At 37.2% G+C, this 23,087-nt stretch overlaps 1 long non-coding RNA gene across 1 annotated transcript in view; it reads right to left on the reverse strand.

Moving 5' to 3' along the window:
* LOC140695698 (uncharacterized) overlaps positions 1-23,087 on the reverse strand; it is a 331,090-nt gene that overhangs the window by 255,620 nt on the left and 52,383 nt on the right. The window contains exon 3 of the long non-coding RNA XR_012071503.1: positions 17,068-17,167. This is a non-coding gene — a long non-coding RNA (uncharacterized lncRNA). The remainder of the gene's footprint in view (positions 1-17,067; positions 17,168-23,087) is intronic.

The following is a 23,087-nucleotide window of genomic DNA, read 5'->3' on the forward strand; positions in this document are numbered from 1 at the left end:
AGATAGTGCAAACTTGGAATATATGGGTCCTAAGACATATTTTAACTATGATCACTTGTAGTTCCCTGCTCAAAAAAAAAAAAAGTCTACAGCATTCTACTAGAAGAAATCAAGTTTAAAATAAACACAGAACAGTATTAAAATGGGAAGGACAGAAAGCATGCAATGCTGGCCACTGGAGAGATGAGTGTAGGAGCAGGAAGAAAGAACTCTGTATAACAAATGGATAGATGGAGACTGGAGCCAGAAGGACCATCTTTCCTCATCCTGCTACATACCCACTGCCAGCTTACTGAGTTTACCTAGGGCAGGACACCAAAGTCTGAAACACACATCCTAGAAATTGCACTGTGGGACCAGACCATGTGGGAAATGGTGGGGACACAAGACTGGTGATGGCCCATGAATGCAAGAGTTCAGGCAAAAGTGAGTCATGCTCTGAAGAAACCATGACCTCAGAAGGCAGTTAAAAGGCCCAAGTTACAAACCAGCTCTGCCATTAACTAGCTACGTGACCATAAGAAAATTAGTTAATCCCTCCAGACTTCATTCACTTCTCCTATCAAAACGAGGCATATTAAATGTTAATCAAGCTTACTTCTCACAGCTAGTGACTCTAAAATCTCAAAGGTTCTTCCTTTCTGCTCTGAAGTTCACAAATACGTATGTACCAAAAGTCATGTCTTCCAAAGTCCAGTGGAATAGTAGTCTTTTTTTGGTAAGCCTATAGATTGAAGATGGGTTTCTCTTTCTGAATTAGTTCTATTTTAGTTCCCTTCAGGGAGATTGTTAAGAAGCTAAAACCGAAATTTATGTACTCAGATAAAGTAATGGCTAGGATTTTCTAGTTCGTCACAGAAGAATTATTTCATTGAGGTTGTTTTCACTTTAATATACTTAAAAGAAATCCCCTACTCTCTTTGCATAAATACTTTGAGGACAATTCAGATTATATTAATATTCCATTTCATTTTCTCTATTAAAATTTTGTGGTAAACTATATTTAAGCCAACTTTTCTCATAGTCTAGTTATTCAGCAAAATACCAAAAAATAAAGCTTGCTCTCTTCAAATGATTTTTAACTAATCAAAATGTTCCTGGTTTTAACTAAGGAACTTAACAAAAAATAACTCATAGCTTAAATAGATCAGTTATTCTAATTATTAATATCAGAACATAAAATTCCGATTTTAAAAATGACCTTAGCTCCAAAATCCTGCCAGCTTCCACCCAAAACCCATGTCATCTCATTTTACTTACCCAGATTATATATTTGTTTGATTTGCCACCCTTATAAAATCATTAAAAAGGCAGAAATTACTCCAGATTGTGCCTTTCAGATATCTGTCAAACTTGTAGTCTTTTGCCCTATTTCACATTATTTTACCCTCATCCCCCATTGCTTCCTTATAATGTGGTATTTATCTTTCACAAAAACACCACTCAGGAAGCTACATATCTTTGAAATGTCTAATAATTTTTTTCTGCTAGTAATATTGCAAGTGCATTCCAGGTCTCTAGACTGTCCTAATTAATATTACCTATGATTACAGATGAGTTTGCTAGAAGAGTGCCATTATAAAGGAGGAGCACAAAATATTCCTATGAGTATTTTCAAAACTATGCAACCAGAATTATTTACATGCATTAACGTATTAACAAATGTTTGTATTTCATGACCTTAGCTTTTAGAGGTAGGTGAATTTTTTTAATTATGTATGACAATAATATTTCTTCTCTATTTCACAATGCAGTATTTTGAATTAGGAAAAATAAAATCACATGTATATCATATACACAAAAAGAACTAATCTTTTAAATACACCTGAGAATTTGAATCTTTTAAAAGGATCTAGTCGCTAAATGAAGTCCAATAAAATTTGAATACTTGTACCACCCATGAGTAAATGGAAGCTCATATATATGCTTGAGCATTGAATATTTACTATCACATGAATTCAAGAAAAGCAGCTAGTGCTTTAAAGTTGAGCACAAAAGTAATGTTTTGAAAGTGGGTGAAATCCCATCTTGTCTTTGAGCTGTCATTCAAGCCCTTAGACTTTGACCATATATTCTATTTGATATTCTTGTTCTCAACCTGTGATATCTGATTCCCAGTTCGGTTATTTCCACCTTTTGTTCACAAGTATTTCCTCTTAACAATACACCATTCAGAAAAAGGTATGTCTTTGAATTGTCAACTAGTACTTTGTTCTGACAAAAGACACTCTAGTGTTTCAAGACTTTATGTTAAAAATCTTGAAATTAACACCATTTGTTGATTATTAGGAATGAGTTTATTTGACAAGTGGTACTTTAGAAAGTATAGTCAATAACACCGAAAAACAGAATCCTACATTCCAAAATGTCTAAATATTTAGCATAGATTAATATAATATCACTTTAAGGAATCAAAAAGAATTATTCTCAGACATGATTTCGACATGCACTTGTTATGACATATTTATAATATAGTAAGGTTTCTATTCTCCAGGCAAAAGGAAGCAAAAAAACTGGGCAAATTAAGTAATTGAAGGAAAACTTAACGACCATAACTTCCTTGTATTTATGGAGGTCAAATATACAAAACAAAGCAAGCTCTCAATTTCCTAGAATCTGAAAGAAGTACAACTGAACTAAAAAAAAAAAGAGAGTTAAATTGGAAAAATTGTACTGCATTTTTCTTCAAGCAACTATATAGCCTGTTTTTGATGTAATACTGTAATAATAATATATATATATCTGTAAAAAAATTAAATTCTTAGATAATTTATGAATATTAAAATTGTTCAACTAACTATGCTAAATCCACCAATGCATTTAATACCTTATTGACATTATATTTAGAATAATTATTTTAATATACTGTTGAGTATTATTCAGATGTTAGAAATTAGGTTAATATATAATTCTTAAAATATTTTAAGCATATACCATAAATTATAAAAAACTGTAATTTATTACATTTTACTCAAAAGCTTAAAATGACAACATTCTTGTATTGTTTTAAAAAACTGTAAAATAGATTGTTTTGATTCATTAATTATAATACATATTTTCATTGCTTAATTTTTTTTTAGGTTCAAATTGGTAGCTGTATATGATTAAAATATTTATCTACTGGTTGATCAAAAGTGTTAAAGTCATAAACATATTTAATTTTTTTAATACTCAATTTCTTTTTGTGTTGTTTTTACAAAAATAAACCTCATAATTAAAATGGATTATCATATGAATAAAAAACCTTCCATGTAATATTATTTAAAATACTTTGCAGATCTTTCCAGAGATATTTAGACATATGCAAATATATGTACATGAATCATACATATTACTTTTTTCACAAATGATAACAAACTGTACATGCTATTCTATAACTGGCTTCTTTAACAACTACTTCTCAGAGATCCTTTAGTATCAATCAATAAAGGGCTCCCATATTTCTGTTCTATAGCTGTAACCAATTTCATTTTATGGGTGCACCACAATTTTATATATCCATCCACTACTGATAAATATATAAATTCACCACCTTTCCCTATTAAATGTCATTTCCCACAGAAGTAAGTATATCTATAGAACAAGCAATTGGTGCAACCTCTGGTATAAGAGGTGTGTTGTCTTTGTAAATTTGATAAATATTGCCCAAATTTCCCTTCATACAGGCTGTGTCAATTACACTCCCACCAGCATTATGAGAGAAACAATTTCTCCACACTCTTCCAACACAGTGTATTATCAAACTTTACCTGTGCCAGCCTGATGGACGAAAAATGGTATCTGCCACTATTTCATTTTCCATTTCTCTTACTCTGAGTGAGAATGAGAGTCTTTTAATTAGAGTCTTTTAGCATTTTTAAAGGAAAAAAATCTGAAGTACAATTTGGTAAACTGGTTACTAACAATTTGATACTATCAACTTATTAAATCTAATATTATTCCTGTTACTACAGTTGTTCCTCCCAAAGGCCAACTTCTGCACTTGGGCACAAGATCCCATTCTCTCTCAACTGCTCAATAATTTTGCTCCAGCAACTATCCACTCTCTCCTACACCACAATCAGTCATTGCCATTTGCATACAAGTGCCCTATATTCCCTCTTGAAAACAAAACTGAATCAAGTCTTTCCTGATTCCATATCTCCTTTCAGTCTTCATCTCATTTTTCTATTTCCTTCACAGCAAAACTCCTCAAAGGAAGTATCTATACTCGCTATCTTCTTTTCTTTTTTCAAAATTGCTTTCTGAACTTGGTAGTTAGTCTTCCTTCCTCAACACTCTAGAGAAATATCTCTTCTCAAAGTCACTACTGACCTCCAGGTTGCTAAATCAAATAGGCATTTTGCCAAGTCATCTTACTTGATTTAACGACAGTATTTGAAATTCTTGATCATTCTCTCCTCCTTGAAACACTGTTGTCACTAGGCTCCCAGGACACCACATTTGTTGGTTTTCTTCCTACCTCACTAGCAACTCATTTTCAGTCTCTTTGCTAATTCCTTCTCTTCTCGTCAATCTGTAAATGTTACTTGTTGGAGCATCCCACGGCTCAGACCTCAGATCTTTGTTCTGTCTGTATCACACCCTAGCAATCTCATCCAGTTTCTTGCTTTATATACCAACTATATTACTAATGACACCAAAGTCATATTTCCAGCCTAAATATGTGCCCTGAACTACAGACTCATATAGTCTACTGTCTACTTGACATCTCACCATAGGTGGCTAACAGGAATCTCTAAATACTCCAAACAAAACTCCTGATTTCTGTCTCCCTCAAAAATCTGATCTGACCACATTCTTCCTTATTTCAGCAAATTGTAACTCCATCTTTCCAATTGCTCAAGCCAAAAATCTCTAAGTCGTCCTAGATTCCTTTCTTTCTCTAACCCCTCATATTCAATATATCAGCAAATCCTGTTGGTTTTAATATTTGGAATGCAAACACTTCTTATCACCTCTACCTCTATCAGGCTGCTTCTAGCCAGCATCAGCTCTCACTGGATTATTGCCGTATCCTCCTAATTAGCATTCATCTTTGTCCCATAAAATCAAATCTCAAACACCAGCCAAAGTGATCCCTTTAAATGTCAGAGTACATCGATTCTCTATTAAAATTCCTCCAGTATTTTACCATCTCACTCAAAGTAAAATCCAAAGTTATATAATGGCATGTTACACGGTCTGGCATATCTGCATTTCTGAACTTATCTCCCATACAGCATTCCTCTGTACTTACTCTGCTCCAGTCAGTTCTGGATTGAAGCTCTTTGCTATTCCCAAAGCATGCTGAGCATGGTCCTAACTCAAAGCCTTTGTACTTGATGTTCTCTTTCCCTGGAACACTCTCCTTCCAGAGAACTATAAGCCTTACTCCCTCGTTCCTCTCAGATCTATACGCAATTCTCACCTTATCAGAGAAGGCCATCCTAATCAACTATGTAAAATATAATCATTTCAAAATGTAAGCAATGTAAAAGAATTATTAATGAAGTCATTTGCATTCTTTTTTTGTATTGTTTCTAAAATCCAGTGTGTATTTTACACATATAACACATCTCAATGCAGATAACTAAATTTTCATAAGAAATATTTGCTCCGTATTTAGACTTTATAGAATTTACTTAAAAAGTAAATTGACATACCCAAGTTGTTTCAGACATTCATAAAAGTTTTTTAATAACTGAACTGTGTATGAGCTTTTAAATTTTAATTAAAATAATTAAAATCAAATAAAATTTAAAATTCTTGCCATATTTCAAGTGTGCAGTAGCTACATTGGCTAGTAACTACTATACAGAACATCAAAGACATACCTTTCATTAGACCATTAACTGAGTACAGTATCTTGTATCACTATCATGTATGTGGTTTATTATGATAATAAAAATTATATCATTGGTCACCAATTTTCTGCTCCCTATAAAGTATTGTTACCATTAATGATAGCTAATTCAAATGAATGTTTAGATGCAAAGTCCAATATGAACCATCATCTTCTTGAGCAACCAAGTTCCAAATGTTTGTATACATTTGTATGTGCGTGCGTGTGTGTGTGTGAAAGAGAAAGAGAGAATTTAGTTTCCACCATAACATATCTTGATGTCTCAAGGTGTCTCCATTGATCTAGATAATGAAAAATTAAATTCGAAAGAATCTGGTATTTCATTTGATCTTGCCACAGACAAAATTTGGCTTGTCAGGCAAAACTTGACTTAGACAGATAGGTTTACTATTAATGCTTTCTGACCACCAGTAGGTCATTTCCTAAAGAAACAAATTCTAGTCTCTAGACCAACGAGAATGTGAGTTCCAGAGACATAAAAATTGCATAGAAACGAACTCTATTCCAAATCCCATAAAACTGAGTTTAGGAACAGTTAACTTTAGACATAAAATTATAGAGGATAAGAAATCCTAGTTTTGAAAGTTACTCAGGACTAATATTCATAGACATATCACCTGAATGGATATTTAAGTTCCCAAAAATCCTGTTGCAGACTATTATCCTAAGCAGCTTATAGGAAATAGACATATCTATGACATTTTCCCAGTCTGGACATGGCACTATGGCTCCAGGGGGTTTTCAAGCATGCATGTGCAGCCTGAAGAAAATCCAAGACCCAGCTGAATGTCAGAATGCACTAAACAGCAAAAGAAAAAAGGCATTTCAGGAATTTATGATCTATGAAACTCCCACAAATTTAGATGTGAGCTGCATTATGAACAATAAGCATTTACAGAACACCTGCTGTGTGCAAAACACATTGCTTCTCTCTGTGATTAAATTAAATCTCTCTACTTAAGCATCAGAGACCATACTACTTGCGGTTTTCTAGAAGCAAATGTCCACATATCTATCAGGCCATAGAATTTCTTCCTGTTATAGTCGATAACCCCTCTCAACCCAGTCCTTGACTCAGAAAAGTGCTGGAAAAGCCCAGTGATCGAACTCATGGGATGACTAATCATACCTGTGCTCCTTTTCAGTGTGCCCACAGTTACTTCTGTCCAAAATACTTTTAGAAAAGTCTATTTCTATCTTACAGCACAATTTTTTAAAACAAGTCTCTAATGCATCACATTTACTCCACCATAGTCAGTTCAATATTCCTAAAACATCTTCTAAACTTACATAAATCACCCCCACCACTTCTCTGATCAGAAAACTTGTATTTCAAAATAAACACGTCATGCTTCTAAGTGTATATATGTTTTAGATAGAAAAATAGCTGGCTATAAATTTCATTCATATCTAAAGTATACTGTGTACTTCTTGAACTCAGAAATCACATCTACTTTTTCCCTGCTATCTAATCCTACGGCTTGATGTGGATTTCTACCAAACTTTTGTAGGCACTGAATCAAACGAATCCTGCTTTCAAAAGTGCAAGCATGAGATGATTTTGGTAGATAAGATTTTATTTTCAGAGTAGGAATAAAGGAATAGAGTAATCCCCATAGATCCCACTCTAGACCTCCCCAGCCAGCTGCCGTGACTCCTCACCTGGCCCCTCTTGGGAAACACAGGAAAAAGAAAAATGAGAGCTCAGGACAGAGCCAGAAGGGAGCCCTAGGCTAGGATTTGCTAGTAAGTAAACAGCTCCTGACCTGAACTTGCTAGCATTCTCTCTCTCTGAGAGAGCAAAAGAGAAGGGAAGGGTACAATGAGGCACCTAATTTTCAGTAGGCCTTCAAGTCGGATCACCTTTACACTCATACATTTTATCACTTGAGCACGCCGATTTTCCCAAAAGAATGCCCTCTCAAGCTGGATATTCAGAATCAAAAAACAAGTCGCTGGAATCAAAGCTCACTGGCCACAAAGAACATGCACTCAGGTTAAATATCACTCAGTTGTCAAATTCAGATTCTATTTTGAGTACTCATGGATCATCACCACTTTGTTTTCTAGTGACAGTGCTTTCACTTAGGGCTAAAGAAATTTTACTTTTATCTTTCTAACAGTTCTTGAAAAAGTCATGTTATCTAGGAAATGTAAGATAAGGGAGGAGAAGAATTTCCTTCATATCAAACTGTAATCCTGCATTTAAAGCTACATCATAATAATAAAACAATAAAAAATTATTAATAATATTTTACACTTACATGGTGCTTGTTTTTAGAACAACCACTATCCTAAGAGCTTTAAGTATATTAATTCATTTAATCACAATTTATCAATTATAACAAATTTTTCCCAACAGCCACATTCAAGCCCCACAGAATCAAAAACTTTGAACATCCAAACTGTTTCTCCGGTAGGCTTACATTTGCCTTTTCCTAAAGGGGAAATGTCAGAAGGACTAGTAGAGTGTGTAGGATGACATAACACTTCCCTGTCCCAACAGTCCTTATTCACTCCCCATAAGCAGATGTATCTTTATAATTACAGTGCCTGCATGACTCTTAACCCGTCAGGAAAACGGACTTGGCTAACTGCCCTTCTCAGCAGCCACCAGATGCCAAACAGAGGAAGTGTATTTGCTCCTCGCATCAGCTACTCCCTGGCAGATTCCAGAACTGTTACTGGCTGTGGCTTCAGGCTTATCTAGGGATGTGTCACACGTTTGGGCTGTTATGTGATCCACCCTGGCTGCCTTGTACTCCTGAAAGCTTTTTCCATTCAATGACTTTTACACATTTCTAACAATTGTGAATGAGGTGCCATGTGACTTCACACTGCAATCACAAGGGAAGGCTTTTGCAGACAGAGAAAGTAGCTCTCTCGCCACCTGAATGCAGCCCAACTGTGAAAGGAGAGCACCCTCCTTGGTACCCACTCCAGCTTCCTATCACTAACCCCCAATCCAGCAACTCAGCAACCATCCTCCACTGCCATCTCTGGCCCATGGTCCTCTTCACTGGACTCTCCCTTACCAATTATCTAATCCAGTGGACACTTCTCCAGCCTCCTTACTTGACTTTCCTAGGGCATGTTGACCATCCTGCCCTTGGAACTCTGTCTTCTCTGAGCTTCCCAGGACCATGCTGTTCTATTCCTCCCTGTACTGAAGCTTCTCAGCCCCCTTCCCTGCTTATTTTCCTCCAGTATCCCCTTAAATTCTGGCACTACCCAGGTGACTTAGTGTATTATAGCTTCTATAACCAAGTACCATGGACTCCATGGCTTATAAACAACAGAAATATATTTCTCACTGTTCTGAAAGCTTCAAGTCTAAGGAGATAGGGGTGCTAATGTGGTCAAATTCTGGAGCAGACACTCTTCTTGCTTTAGATTGCCATTTACTTGCTGTGTCCTCACATGGGAGAAATAGGATGAGAGAGAGCTCTCTGGGGTCTTCTTTATAAGGGGTTCATTCTGAAGGGCTCCACCCTCATGACCTAATCATCCCCAAAGGCCTCACCTCCTAATACCATCACATTGGGGCCATTAGGATTTCAACATATGAATATGAGGGGGGACACATTCAGTCCATAATACCAGGTCTATGTCTGAGCCTCTCTCCTCTTTTTCTCTGCAGGTTTTCCCTAGAGAATCTTATTCGTGTTTGCAGTATCAACCTACATGGCCTAAACCCTAATCCTCATTTTCAACTCCCACCTCTCTCCTGAGTTCCACATGCATTCTCCTGGCTGCCCCTAGACATCCCCACATATGTCTCACACTCAAACACATTGTTTTATACTCTCTCCTACCCAGCAAACTCTCTTCTCCTGAATCCCTTATGTGATTTAGTGGCATCACTAGCCTCACAGTTGCTATGTCAGTTTGAAACACTGCTGTCAACTCTTTGACATATCTGAGATTTTTGAGGGTGGATCATAAAAAGGCTGGCAGCTTCTGCCTTGGTTTCTGAGAGAACTTGTTCTTAGAGCCCTGAGCCATGATGCTAAAATTGTCACGTTTCAGAGGTCACCTGCAGGTGCTCTGACCATGCATGTGAGCGAGGAGATCATCTTAACAGGGGGCTATCCAGCACAGCCCTTGTATCCCCCAGTCCTTCCAGGCACCCCCTGCCATTTGCACCATCCCAGCAACAATCTCAGACTTCGTGAAGCGAAGTGAAATTGTCCTTACTGTGCTCTTTCTGAATTACAAACCCACAAAAACCATGAACATTTTTTAAAACTTGTTTTATGCCACTATATTTTGGGGTGATTTGTTACATAACGATAAACAACTGAATTAGCTGCCCAAGCTTCAAACATAGGAGACATTACCTTTCTCTCTCCCATGTTCTTAACTAATAAGTAATTTCATTAAGGGCTTACTCTGTGCCAGCCACAGTACCAAGCACTGGAGATACCAACAATTATGATCTAGTGGAGAGGCAGTTCAAAGAAAACAAATAAGAATACAATAAGACAACATTTTTCAACCTTGCTCCAGAGAAATCGGCAGACAGATGTTTCTCAAGAGTGATGATTTATCATCAATTAATTCTGGAAGCATTGAGTAAAAACAAGGTTCTTTCCTGAATTACTTCTCAGGACCACTAATACTCAAGTGTGTATAATAAGTAGGCAAGAGGAATCTAGAACACAGGGTTTCCCAAAGTTATTTCACCACAAGATAGATTTTTGAATGTGTTTGTTTTGTTTTATTTTGAAGAGAAACTCAAGGAAATAGAGTTCTGCAAAACACTATGGAAATAATGCTGTATGTGTATCGAACAGGTACTGGGAGCCTAGGAGAACTGGCGTGGAGACTTTCTTCAGTAATCAGGGGATGCCTCATGGCGGAAGCAGTATTTGAAGTGAGACATAAAGAGTAAGAGGAAGGTGCCAGGTGGGCAAGCTGCGGGAAGGCAGAGAACTGACGAGCATCGAGGTGCTGAAATGGGAGTGGGCCTGCCTATTTAGGGAAACTCTAAGGAAATGTTATAGAACTCTAATATTTTTGTCTCTCTCCTAGAGACAGATGCTAGAATTTCAAGTTCAGGTCAGAAGTTGTTTACTTACTAGCAAATCCTAGCCTAGGGCCATGCCCAGGCTCTTTCCTCATCTTTTATTTTTCTTTTTCCTGTATTTCCCAAGAGGCACCAGGTGAGGAGCCAGGGCAGATGCCTGGGGTTTTCTTATTTCTTTATTTCTGTATTTACAGCAAATGTTTCTTACTTTTAAAATCTGCTTCTTGTGTCTGTAGTTTGAAAGCAAGAGATCAATTTGATCCAGTGAACCCACAACTTTTATAAAATTGGATATGAGATGCTGTGGCTTAGATTAACCAGACTATGTCCAGGATGTGATTCCTTCATTTAATAACCTTGTATATTTCAGATAAGAACCATAATTCTTATGTCTAAGATGATTTAAAATACATGTGCCCTGATTCTGTTAGGTAGTTTAGATAAAAATGAGCACTGGGCATGTGGAGAGGAAGGGGAAAGGAACAATCCAGAACACAAGGAACCTGAGCTGTCAATCAACCAGAGCACAGGGAACCTGAGTTGTCAATCAATCAATTAATTAATCAATCAACTAATCACAAAACCAGGATATAAAAACAGGAAAAACAAAGGAACAGCACCATTTTCCCTCTTGGATTGGCCCGCTCCCGGTTCTCAGGGGTGTACTATCTTTCACTATTTTTTTTTATTTCACTAATGAAAATCTTGCTTATGTCACGCTTTCTGTCTCTCATCAAAAGTCTTTTTTTTTGGGGTGACTAAGAACCGAGGTAATTTTTATTTTCCTTTTCCCGGTAACAAATCCATGCGAAAAATTTCTATTGAAATTTTGGTGTTTTACAGAACAAATGCTGAAAAGAATTTATGGAAATCTGTAAGGTTGTTTGAAGATGATGAGACAGATTACAACAAAATAAAGGCAATGATTGGAAGACACAGATACTTGAAGAGTTGCAGTTTTCTCATATAGAAATTGGCGGCCAAAACATATAAGGCAGACTTAAAAGTCATTTTTATACAAGAAGGATTATTCATCTTTCTCTCTCTTCCTTCTAAGAGATGGAGTATCCATGAGGTTCTAGTAATTAAGGACTAATGAAGCATGGCCAAAGACCAAGAAAAGTCTACCTAAATGGCTTTGATCTGGGGAGTCTTAAAGTCAAATATTTTTTCTTCTGTAACTGATGAACTATTAACTGCCAAATTAAAGCACCTTAGACTAGAATTTCTCCTAAGAGGACCACCTTCCCCTAGAGGCTAGCAAGATGTGAGCAACAATGTAAGGTGGGACAGATCTTATCCCAGTGCAAATCAAGACTGCCACACAGAAATACTGAGGACACCATTTCAGCTATCCACATAAAACTGTCTCTAATCTGACATATTCAAGAATCAGAAAGGAGTGACATCACCAAATGGTGAAGTGGGAGACCCCAGCCTCTGTCCTCCCACAAAGATCAACAATTAAACAGCTATCCACAAACAAAAACATCTCTGGGACTGCTCAGAAATCCACTTAACGAACAAGAGGAGAAAAAAAAAAAACCTGTGAATAACCTCATAACCCCCTGGGTGTGGGGCTTCATTTTGACTAAATCATCCCATCTACCAAGCAGGCACTGCTCAAAGCCAAGGGGAACTCCTCAGCTAGAAAGAGTTCCCCCAAATGGGAAACAGAGTGGGGTGAGCACCCAGCTTCACCAGCCTTTCAGGGCACCACACAAGGGACCTACTTTAGTTTCATACCACACAGAGACTGGTGAGGCTGAGACCAGAGAGATGACCATGGACAAGGAAGACGAGCAGAGGCCACTTGCATAAGGCACACAGAGAGAATGACCAAGACTCTGGTGACTCGCTGAGCAGAGGACCCTAGCAGCTTCCACCACTAAATAAGTCAACAGCCAGTGCAGCCACCATAGACCTCCTGTAGATTTCACCAGGTTTTCACCTCACAGGTGTTCAGACAAGATGACAGTTAGCTGCATGAGTCCTTTCCCACTCCCTCCTCTGCTAAATCCTGGAATCCACACTGGCTTGCTCAGGCCTCCGCAGCAGCATGGGTACAAGACATAAGCCCAGACCCCTGAAGCTGACCCCTGCTGCCATACGTGCACTTGGGGCTAGCGCCTTCAGCTGTGTACGTACACACCACTGACCTCCACTCTGGGGTGGGCGTGGTGAGCCTCCGCAGCTATAGAAGTGCACACGGACAGCCAGAGCCCACACAGCTGCTTGTGGGCCCAACTCTGGCTCTGTCTCTTGTCAATGGCCTGCACTGCTATGCACATGCTCAAGGTGGGACCTGGCAGCTACAAGAGTACATGTTGATAACCAGGGCCCTTGCAAGACCCACTGGACCTACAAGTGGCCTTGGCCCTCGCTGCTGGTCCTAGATGCCCCTACCATGTGTGTGTCTGCAACAGCTCCTGCCATACATAGCTGATGCCTGCAGCCAAGCATTTGCACACCACCAGCACTGACCACCACCACTGCCTGCCCTGGTCCCTAGCCACTGAACCTGGAGGTGCTGCTGAGGACTTCTACGGTCTTTGCAAACACTATGTAACCCTGCCGCATGTGCCAAGGACTACTCATTTGTCGATGCTATATGTAGGCCCCCATCTGAAGGCTCTAGAGAATAAGCCATGGGCTGAACTGATAAACAAGCTGTGAGGAATGTCATGTATCCAGGCTGGCCTACTTAATGTATGGATCCAGTATGGATGGCTGGATAGCCAATGACGGGTAAGATCCTCAGAGGAGGACAACCTAAGACAGGCACAGCTGGCTGGATAAGAGATGGCCTACTTAATGAAGTTTCGTGATGAACTTTAAAACAATCTGTCCTTGATCATGTAACATCCTGTGCTTACTGCAGGAGCTTGGGGACCTAAATAGCTTAACATTATTAACATTGTTATAACTTAGATAATATGTGAGGCATCGTGCATGTCCTCTATAAACCCTTTTCTAAGAATCAATAAACAGAGAACTGCTTCGCTTCTCTCTGCACGGTGTTCGTGTGTACATGATATCACGCCACCAACACTATGGACTTCAGCAGCCTGAGCTGATAAGACATCATGCCTCCCTGGACCAGGGCCACCACATGCTCTTGCACTTGATGCTCAGCACCACAAGACCCAGAGTCACAGTGCACTCCAGCATGCCCCCACCTGCAGGTGATGGTCTTTCCCTACTGATCAGTCCATAACATCTGGAAGAGACAGATAAGATAAAGAAGGAAGGGAAGGTAAAGACTCCCAAACAAACAAAAACTGAGGGAGCTCATCACCACTAGACCTGCCTGGCCAGAAATGCTGAAAGGAATTGTTCAGGCTGAAATGAAAGTTTGTTAATGGGTAAAAATGAAAATATATGAAAATACATAACACACTGGTAAAGCATATAGTCAGATTTAGAATACTCTACTACTATAAAATGGTGGTATGCTAACCACTTTAGTTTAATGGTTAAAGGACTAAAGTATTAAAAACAGCTATAGCTACAATGACTTCTTAATGGATAGGCAATATAAAACGATGTAAATTGTGGCACCAAAAACATAAAATGCAGGGAGAGAGTGAAAGAGTAGAGATTTTGTATGCAATTAAAATTGTTATCAGCTTAAAATAGATTGCTTTATCAATAAGACGTTTCTAGTAAGCCTCAGGGTACTATAAAACAACCTAGAGTAGATATACACAAGATCAAGAGAAAAAGGAGTCAAAGTGTACCATGGCAGAAAATCATCAGTTCACAAAGGAGGACGGCAAGAGGGGAAGAAAGGAACGAAGGAACCACAAAACAGCCAAAAAACAATTAACAAAATGGAAATGGTAAGTCTTTACCTATCAATAATTACTTGGAATGTAAATAGATTAAATTCTCGAATCAAAAGGTATAGAGTGGCTGAATGGATTAAAAAGAAACAACAAGACCTACTATATGCTGCCCACAAGAGACTCACAATAGCCAAAATATGGAAACAACCTAAGTGTCTGTCAACAGATGATTTAATTAAAAATTGAAGTATGTACACACAATAAAATACTATTCAGCCATAAAAAAGGAGGAAATTCTCTCACTTTTTACAACATAGATGGACTTTAAGGGCATTATGCTAAGTGAAATAAGTCAGACAGAGAAAGACAAGTACTATATGATTCACATATATATGGAATCCAAAAACATCAGACTCTCAGAAACAGGGAGTCGAATGGTGGATTCCAGGGCTGTAGGATGGGGGAAATGGATAGGTGTTTGTCAAAGGGCACAAACTTTCACTCAATGAAGTAAATAAGTTCCAGGAATCTCAGGTACAACACAGTTACTATAGTTAACAATACCAAATTGTATGCTTAAAAAGTTGTTAGGAGAGAAAAGCCTTAATGTTCTCAGCATAGCAATACAACAAAATGTTGTGAGATGAAGGATAAGTTAACTAACTCTAATGTGGTAAACGTTTTGCAACACATACATCTATCAAGTCATCACACTGCACACCTTAAACTTATACAACATTGTATGTCAATTATATCTCAATAAAGCTGAGGGGAAGAACCAGAAAAACAGCAAATAGTCTTTAGTGGCATATTTATATGACATTGAAACAATACCTACTTTTCCACTCACACTCCAGAGAAGAAAAAGTTTCTATCAAAAGTGCAGTTGCTGATTTGATAAAAATAACTTGCTACATCAGACATAACTCAGAAAGTAAATACATCAGAACACTATCTTAAACCCATAAGAGCAATTTCAATTTAAAATCTCTCATTTTAATCTACATACATTCTTGCTTCAGGATTAACTTAATTTTTAACTTACATTTTCAGGTCACCCAAAAACTAAGAAAAAACCTTTACCACACTGGCAGTATTTTGAAGCTAGAATCTTTCAAATTTCTTTAAGAGTCTTCCTTGTGAAAAGCATAAACTTACAAAAGAGTAAGAAATCTTCAGACACAATCTTATTTTGGAAATTATACCTTTTAAAGGAAGAAAAAGTTGTTTATATAGGACACAGGGAAAACTGAAAAAAAGCTCAACTTCAACCATAATCAACTGAACATTTAAACCACCACAATGTACTACTGCACCCACCAGACTATCCAAAATGTTAAAAATCTACAGTATCAAAGGTTGGTTAGTATGTACTGTAGCTGGCACTCTTGCACACTACTTATGAGAATGTAAATTGGTAGCGCCACTTTGGAAAGCAATTGGGTACTATTGCTAAGGATGATTGCTCATGTCCTAATAATTCTACTCCTAATCATCTACACTAGAGCAGTAGCTTTCAAAATTTTTGGCCACAACCTACAATAAAAAATATATTTTACATCACAATTCAATACATGTATACACGCTACACACAAATATACTCACACATACTGAAGCAAAATTTTTTTGAAATAACCTTCATTATTGTATGTGGAATGCTCTATGACATTTTCTAGTCTAGTCTACTGTAAGTGTACTGTAAATTTTTTTTTTAATGCTAGTCACAACTCACTAAATTGATTTCACAATCCAGTAATGGGTCATAAACCACAGTTTGAAAAACACTGCCCTAGTGAAACTAGCACACACAGAACATATGACAAGAATACCCATGGCAGCATTCTTCACAATGGTGAAGGAAATAACCCAATTTTGTATTAATAGATGTATCTAAATATAGTTATAGATGAATTGTATGTTCATATAACACAATATTATATAGCAATAAAGATGAATAAACTATGGTCACCTACACCATTATACATGAATCCCAAGAACATAATGTTGAGTTTTAAAAGCATGTTACAAAAGCATACTCCATTTATGCAAAGTCCAAAAGCATGCAAAACAAATATGGTAAACTGTGCAATTCTTAAGGAAATGAGAAACACAAAATTCAGGATAACAATTACCTCTAAGAGAAGAAAAGTGTTTGAATCATAGAAGGGCACAAATGTCACCTCAAATGTGCCATTATATCCAGTTCTCTCAGGCAGCCAATTATGCTCAAATGACTTCCCAACTGCAACCTCTATTAAAATATAATTGTCGTCCTCCCATCCATTTCCTTGGGTCTATGCTCACTAACAAAACTAGCACTGTTCAGAAGTAGAAGAGTTATCAACCCTTACAGGTACAATATTTGTAGTGTAGAGACATCAAAATGAGCTGATAATGATACTTACAGTTAAATAACTTAAGGGTAGAGATTTGGTGAAGGTCAGCAAGGAAGATACACTGGAATTGGCAGATCTGTAACAGCAAATTTCATGGCCTGGGTATCACCTGTTACACAAGGACCCAAAATAAGTTCCATTAGGCTAGATTCTCACTAAACAGAAAATTAAATTGAACTACTTGCTCAAGGAGAAATAAGAAACAAAGCATTTGGATTCAAATCAATTCAATTGAATTTGCACCATCTATCTACAAAGAGAAACAAAAGATTCGGCCATGGTGTTATTCAGATACCACAGACAAAGTAAGTACCAGGGATATTATAGTATGATCACAGTGGGCAGCGATTTACAGACTACAATGTAAATAACTTAAAATGTAAGAGTATTTAGTTATGTTGTATTTTTTATATTATCAACTTAGCAAAAATTCTAAATAATCTATCTTTCCAGTTGTCACTGTTAACAAATTAGAAATAGATTGTAAGTTTGGTGTACAAATAATAGCCTCATTTTTCTGTGGAGTTATATGATAATGGCCAAAAAATCTTAACAGTTAGATGGTGAGCACGGAATCTTTTTAAGATTTTCTAAACAATTATAGACAAGCTCTTCCTGGAAAAGGTAAATAATAAAACACTCATTATTTTTATGTCATGCTTCTAACTCTTTGGTTGACACCCATGAAGTTGGAAGGCCCGAAACCCAAGCATTTTATTCTTCAAGAGAGGCTCTGTTTCTTTCAGAAAAAAAAAAGGACTCACAAAAAAACTACTATTTAGAAGTAGTACTATATCATGACAACAGTAAGAAAGTACATTGATAACAAAGAGAGAAAAGGGCTGTGAATTCTAATTTTTCCATGAAGAAATTTTTTTTTTAAGTACTGCATATTTCAGTAGTTTCTCAGGACATTATTGCTCCTATACTAGAGTAACATCTGCTACTCACACTTGTGACTCCAAGTGATCAAAAAGAACTAAATCATCTTTCAAATATTTCGTATTTACAATCCCCAGTTAGGCATGTGCTGCATAATAATAAAAATGCCTAAAATTGGAAGCACTGATATGTTAAAATTATCTTATATGGAACATTGCCTCAATTCTGCATATTGCGTTCCATATAAACAAGCTATTCACATACCAGATGTCAACTACTCGAAAATAAATTTTATCTAAAATATCTTACTTATTCTTTACAAACTTTTATCTTGAAGACAACTTTGAAATTGCTCATTGCAAGCTCTTTGCAAGCATTTCATCTTGAATCAGTTTGGCATCCTAAAAGCCATCATTTCTTCAGTGTTTGGAAGTGGTTTAATTTAGATTCCAAGCTCTCAAGGCGATGCTTTTATCCAGAACCCATGCAATGTCAGTAATAATAAATGTTAAAACTCAGTGATATGCCATATAAGCTTGGCAACCATCCAGAAGTTTTACCATCCAAGAACACTGCTTCAATGATCTCTACATATTGTGGAAGAATTGTCTCATCTTCTCCCAGCAAATTACTTCTTCCCTGCATCCATGCAATTTTCCTTTTAGGTAGTTGAGAGTCAGTATTTTTTCTGTGGCTTACATTTTTTTAAAAAACTCTCAGTGATGAGAATGAGAAAATAAAAATTTATTTTTATTCCACTTTCTTAAGCAAGGGGGGGGGGGTACACTACATCAGGGGAACAGCAGGCACAATCTGAATCATTATCTCATAGTGACTCTTGTCACATGATTGCTTCTTAGATAATATAGGATTTCTAGACCATGAGATGCCATTTCTTAGCTAACAACCTTATCATTTGATAGAATTCTCTAATTGTGCATTACAATTCTGTCAACATTTAGCTTCTGTCACCAAAATTGCTCTACAATTTATATAACGCTTCTTTATTCTGGGTTATGAAAAAATTTTATCTAATTCTGTAAATAATGCAATTCAAAATCTAATCAAATCTAATCTAATAATCTCACTCCTAATATTCTCCAAAGTTACCCATATAGTTGCACTTCTATGTAAGTGAAATTCCAGTATGAAACATCAATATTCAAATATCTGATATCATTATTTTATATGAAGTCCACAGACTATCAATAAAAATGTTATTAAGATATACATATACGCATCTATTACCTGTATACCAATAATGTTACAAGTGCACTTATAACGAATGCAAAGAAGAAGATTCCAAAAGTCCGACACCTGGATTATGTGAGGTAGAACGTTTCCCCCAGCAGTGGGTTCAATGGAGATGAATAAGGACAAAACAAATTAATAGAAACTCTAAGACAATCATTATAGAGATAAAACAAATAAATTAGATGAACTCTTATCCTCACTATCTAGCAGAAAGCTAAGATATGCCATAAATATAAGAAAAGCTATAGGGTAGGCCTCATAAGACAGAGAGACAGAGCTATGGGAGTTCAAAACAGGAGGAAGACATTTCCTAACTGTGAAAATCAAGGAAAGTTGAATGTAAAAGACAGTCTCTGCAGATGGACGGAAGAGACCTTTCCTAAAAGATCAACAGCCCAAGATCTGTTTGCCTGAACCCTGGAGCATATATCGATAAATAGTAGAAATATATCAGAAAACTATGTTGGGCCAGATCCTTAAAGGCTCCGATGTCAAACTGTATGTCCCCATTACCCCCATCATTAGGTCCTAACTCCTTCCCCAGCTAACAACCTGTCAGCTCCCTGCTTCCACGCCAGCCTCATTCTCCCCTCTCCTTACCGCTCACACTCCAGCCAGGCTATTTGGTTCCCTGAATGTGTCCTGTCTCCCTGACAATACACTGGACCTATACACCTGCCATTCTTTCTTCCTCTAACACTTTCTACCCTCTTCCTTCTCCCAGCCCCCTCCACTGCTGTCCTAGCTAATTCACACTCATTTCCCACACCCAGTTTGGACTAGACTTCTTGCAGGAAGCCTTGTATGATCACTAGCTCTCAATTAGGTGCTACTTTTACACTTGTACTTCTCTTATCACACTTTTCTTCAGGGACCTATGTATTTTCCACAAGACTGTAAGCTCCCTGAAAGAAATGGCCATATCTTTCTCATTCACTATTTTATCCCCAGTGCCTAACACAGTATCTGACATAGAGTAAGTTCTCAATAAATAATTCTTGACTGAATGAATATATGGATAATTTAATGACAAAATAAATATTTTGACTAATCAAACTACTTTTAAGAATATATACAAACTGAAATAAATGATACCAGCAGATATTTTAATGCTTATTCAACAGCATCTTTAAAAACAGGAACTATCTTATTGATGATACATGTTTCATGACTAGACAGTTATTTAACAAGTACTGCTTACTAGAAGGAAATTTCATGCAGTCGCCAGGTTATTTAACTCCCATGCATACTATCCAAGAGCTTTAATAATCTTTCTATCTCTGATTATGTGGTGGTGACTGCAAAAGATAAAATTCTGCCTATGGTTTCATATTTCAGATATCTTCAATGATGTATGATGGTTGAAACTCCTCTCCTCAAACTCCTAAGGAGAATCAAAATCCTACCATCTCCCAGGGTTGACACAATTATGATGTAATGTGCGCTTTTAATTTATGAATGTTTATACTGAACAAAATGTGGGAGAACTATACTTACGATTTGACAGAGGGAGTGCCATAGTAAAGTAAAATGTTGACTTTTTAGAAATAGAGTTCAAAAACATGAAGAACTTGAAGCATAAGAAACTGAAATTCTACATGGTGCATAGAGATATCCAGAAGTATCCTGATATGTCTAAAACTGGAGATCAGAGTAAGATGAGGAAAGTAAAGAAGTAAAACAATTCTGAACGACTTCCACATGAGGGAAAAAAAAGTATTTCTATTTGAACTATCAGAGGACAGCTTATAGTTAAGAAAGAAAAAGAACTTGGCTGCTTCAGAAAGGAATGTAGGACTTACATAAGGTTGAAATGCCTACAGAGAATGCCTATTTCAACCTGGAATTGAATGCTAAACCTGGGGGCCATGAAAGCAAAACTAGTTGATCAGAGAATTGTATCTACCATACCTAGATAGACAATCACAGAAACAAACCGAGAGCCACCAACTCCCAGAGAAGTACTGCAAATGAAGCAGTACAGCAGAATGAGGCTGTGTATTTGAAACTCACACAGGTTATACATAGTTTTTATCCAAGACCTCCACAAACAGCAGTAAAGGATTATTATACATGGGGACCATATAATTTACCATTCAAACTGGAACACTTTTAAGATGTAAAAGGGTGCCACTAATAATTAAGCTGGTACCTAATTAAATTGAAACTGTCTCAGTCAAACTGAGATGTAGGGTCAACCTAATTATACATTAAACCCCTATGTTATACCAGAGAAACACTTTGAAGAAAGGACACCAAAGGTGAAATCTTCAGAGGAAAAACACAACTCCTTTGAGGAGATGGCCAAAAGTTTCCCAAGCAGAACTGAGGGCCTTCTGCTTAGAAGCTGAACTAGACGAATGTGGTTGCATATGGAATGCCCTGCATTACTGGGCATACACAGTATTTGCACAACTTGGAAATAATTTATGTCTGAAATTTCTCAGTGGCTATATGCCCTCTCACTGTTTTTTCTAAGTTGATGACATCTATGACATTTTAAGGCCCTAAATGTCAGGACTTTTGTTCAATTTCCTGTATATGGGCTTAGTCTATGTTGATACTTCATAATGCATACAGGGGAATATGAAGGTTACTTCCATCCCTGAGAAATCTCTTGTTGTGGCTCACGGATTAGCCACCATCATTAAGTGTGACATATTATGCATGGTGATGCAGCACAGATGTCTTTGGATTATATATAGGTCAGAGCCCCACAGGATACAGATGGCTCACTCAGAAGGGGTGAATAATCTGAGTTTAATGAAGGGCCACTTACAAAGGTATAGGGAGAATAAAGGTAACCACTAGGAATGATAAAAACACCCAAAGGTTAGCAATTCTGAGACCACTACCACACCTGTGCTTGAAAGGGGAAGAGGGAAAAGCCATTGTAGGAACCTGGAGAAAGATGCAACTGTAGGAGAGACGTACCAGACTGGAGTTGTGGCCTTTGGTGGAAGAACACAGCTGCTGTCAACCCACACCCTTGCAGAGAAGAAACTGTTGAGTAAATACTCCAAATTCTCTTTCCTCCAGCCATTCAGTCCCACATTGGTACTTCTCTTTGGCCTAATCCATAGGTCAAGAGTGTCTAGCTGATGATAATCCATAGAGATCAGCCTCTTAGGTAACAGAAAAGGAGGGAGATGACTAAAAAATGGATCTAGAAAGACAAAGGGACACTATCCAGCAGAATTTAATTGATACTATAAAAACTCAGAGTTCACATACATTCTTTAAGTTTATAAGTGAAAACTAAGAATAATTTGATCTTCACAGGGATACTGGAGATAGAGCAGGGGTTATTAGTATTATCCTAATTTTATAGATGAATAATAGACAGAGAAGAGAAATTCCATCCCTAAATCACCCAAAAAAGATTTAGTGAAGGCTGCTGTGTCCACGGACCTGTCAGAGAGCCGATTATTTCCCAAGATTAGCTTCTATCTCTAAACCCAGAGACCTTCCTACTTGGCCTTAAGCACATAAACTGGTATATTCCCCATGGCAGAAGGAGACTAAAAATTAATTATCCAAACACATACCAACAGAGATTTACAGAATGAGGGGATTGTCTCTGCCTTCCAGGGACTCCCAGTTTATGGACAGGAAAGAACACAACTCTGAAAAGTGTAGGAAGACTATCAGTCAGTCAAGGAACTTTCCTCTAGCACCTATTATGCCCTAAAAGCCAAGTATGTAAAATCTGTATGATTTCAATTAGCTATTTTATTTTTGTGATCATTTATTATTATGATTTGTAGTTTACGATACTCTGGGGATTGATGGCAAGTTGTCAAGACTCTGACTCACAACGAAATAATGGTTGACACAACAAAGTGTAAGTGGACCATTGTAATATTAAAAAGCTGATCCTAGGTACAGTCCAC

This window comes from Vicugna pacos, chromosome 3, assembly GCF_048564905.1.
Source record: "Vicugna pacos chromosome 3, VicPac4, whole genome shotgun sequence".
Lineage (NCBI taxonomy): Eukaryota > Metazoa > Chordata > Mammalia > Artiodactyla > Camelidae > Vicugna > Vicugna pacos.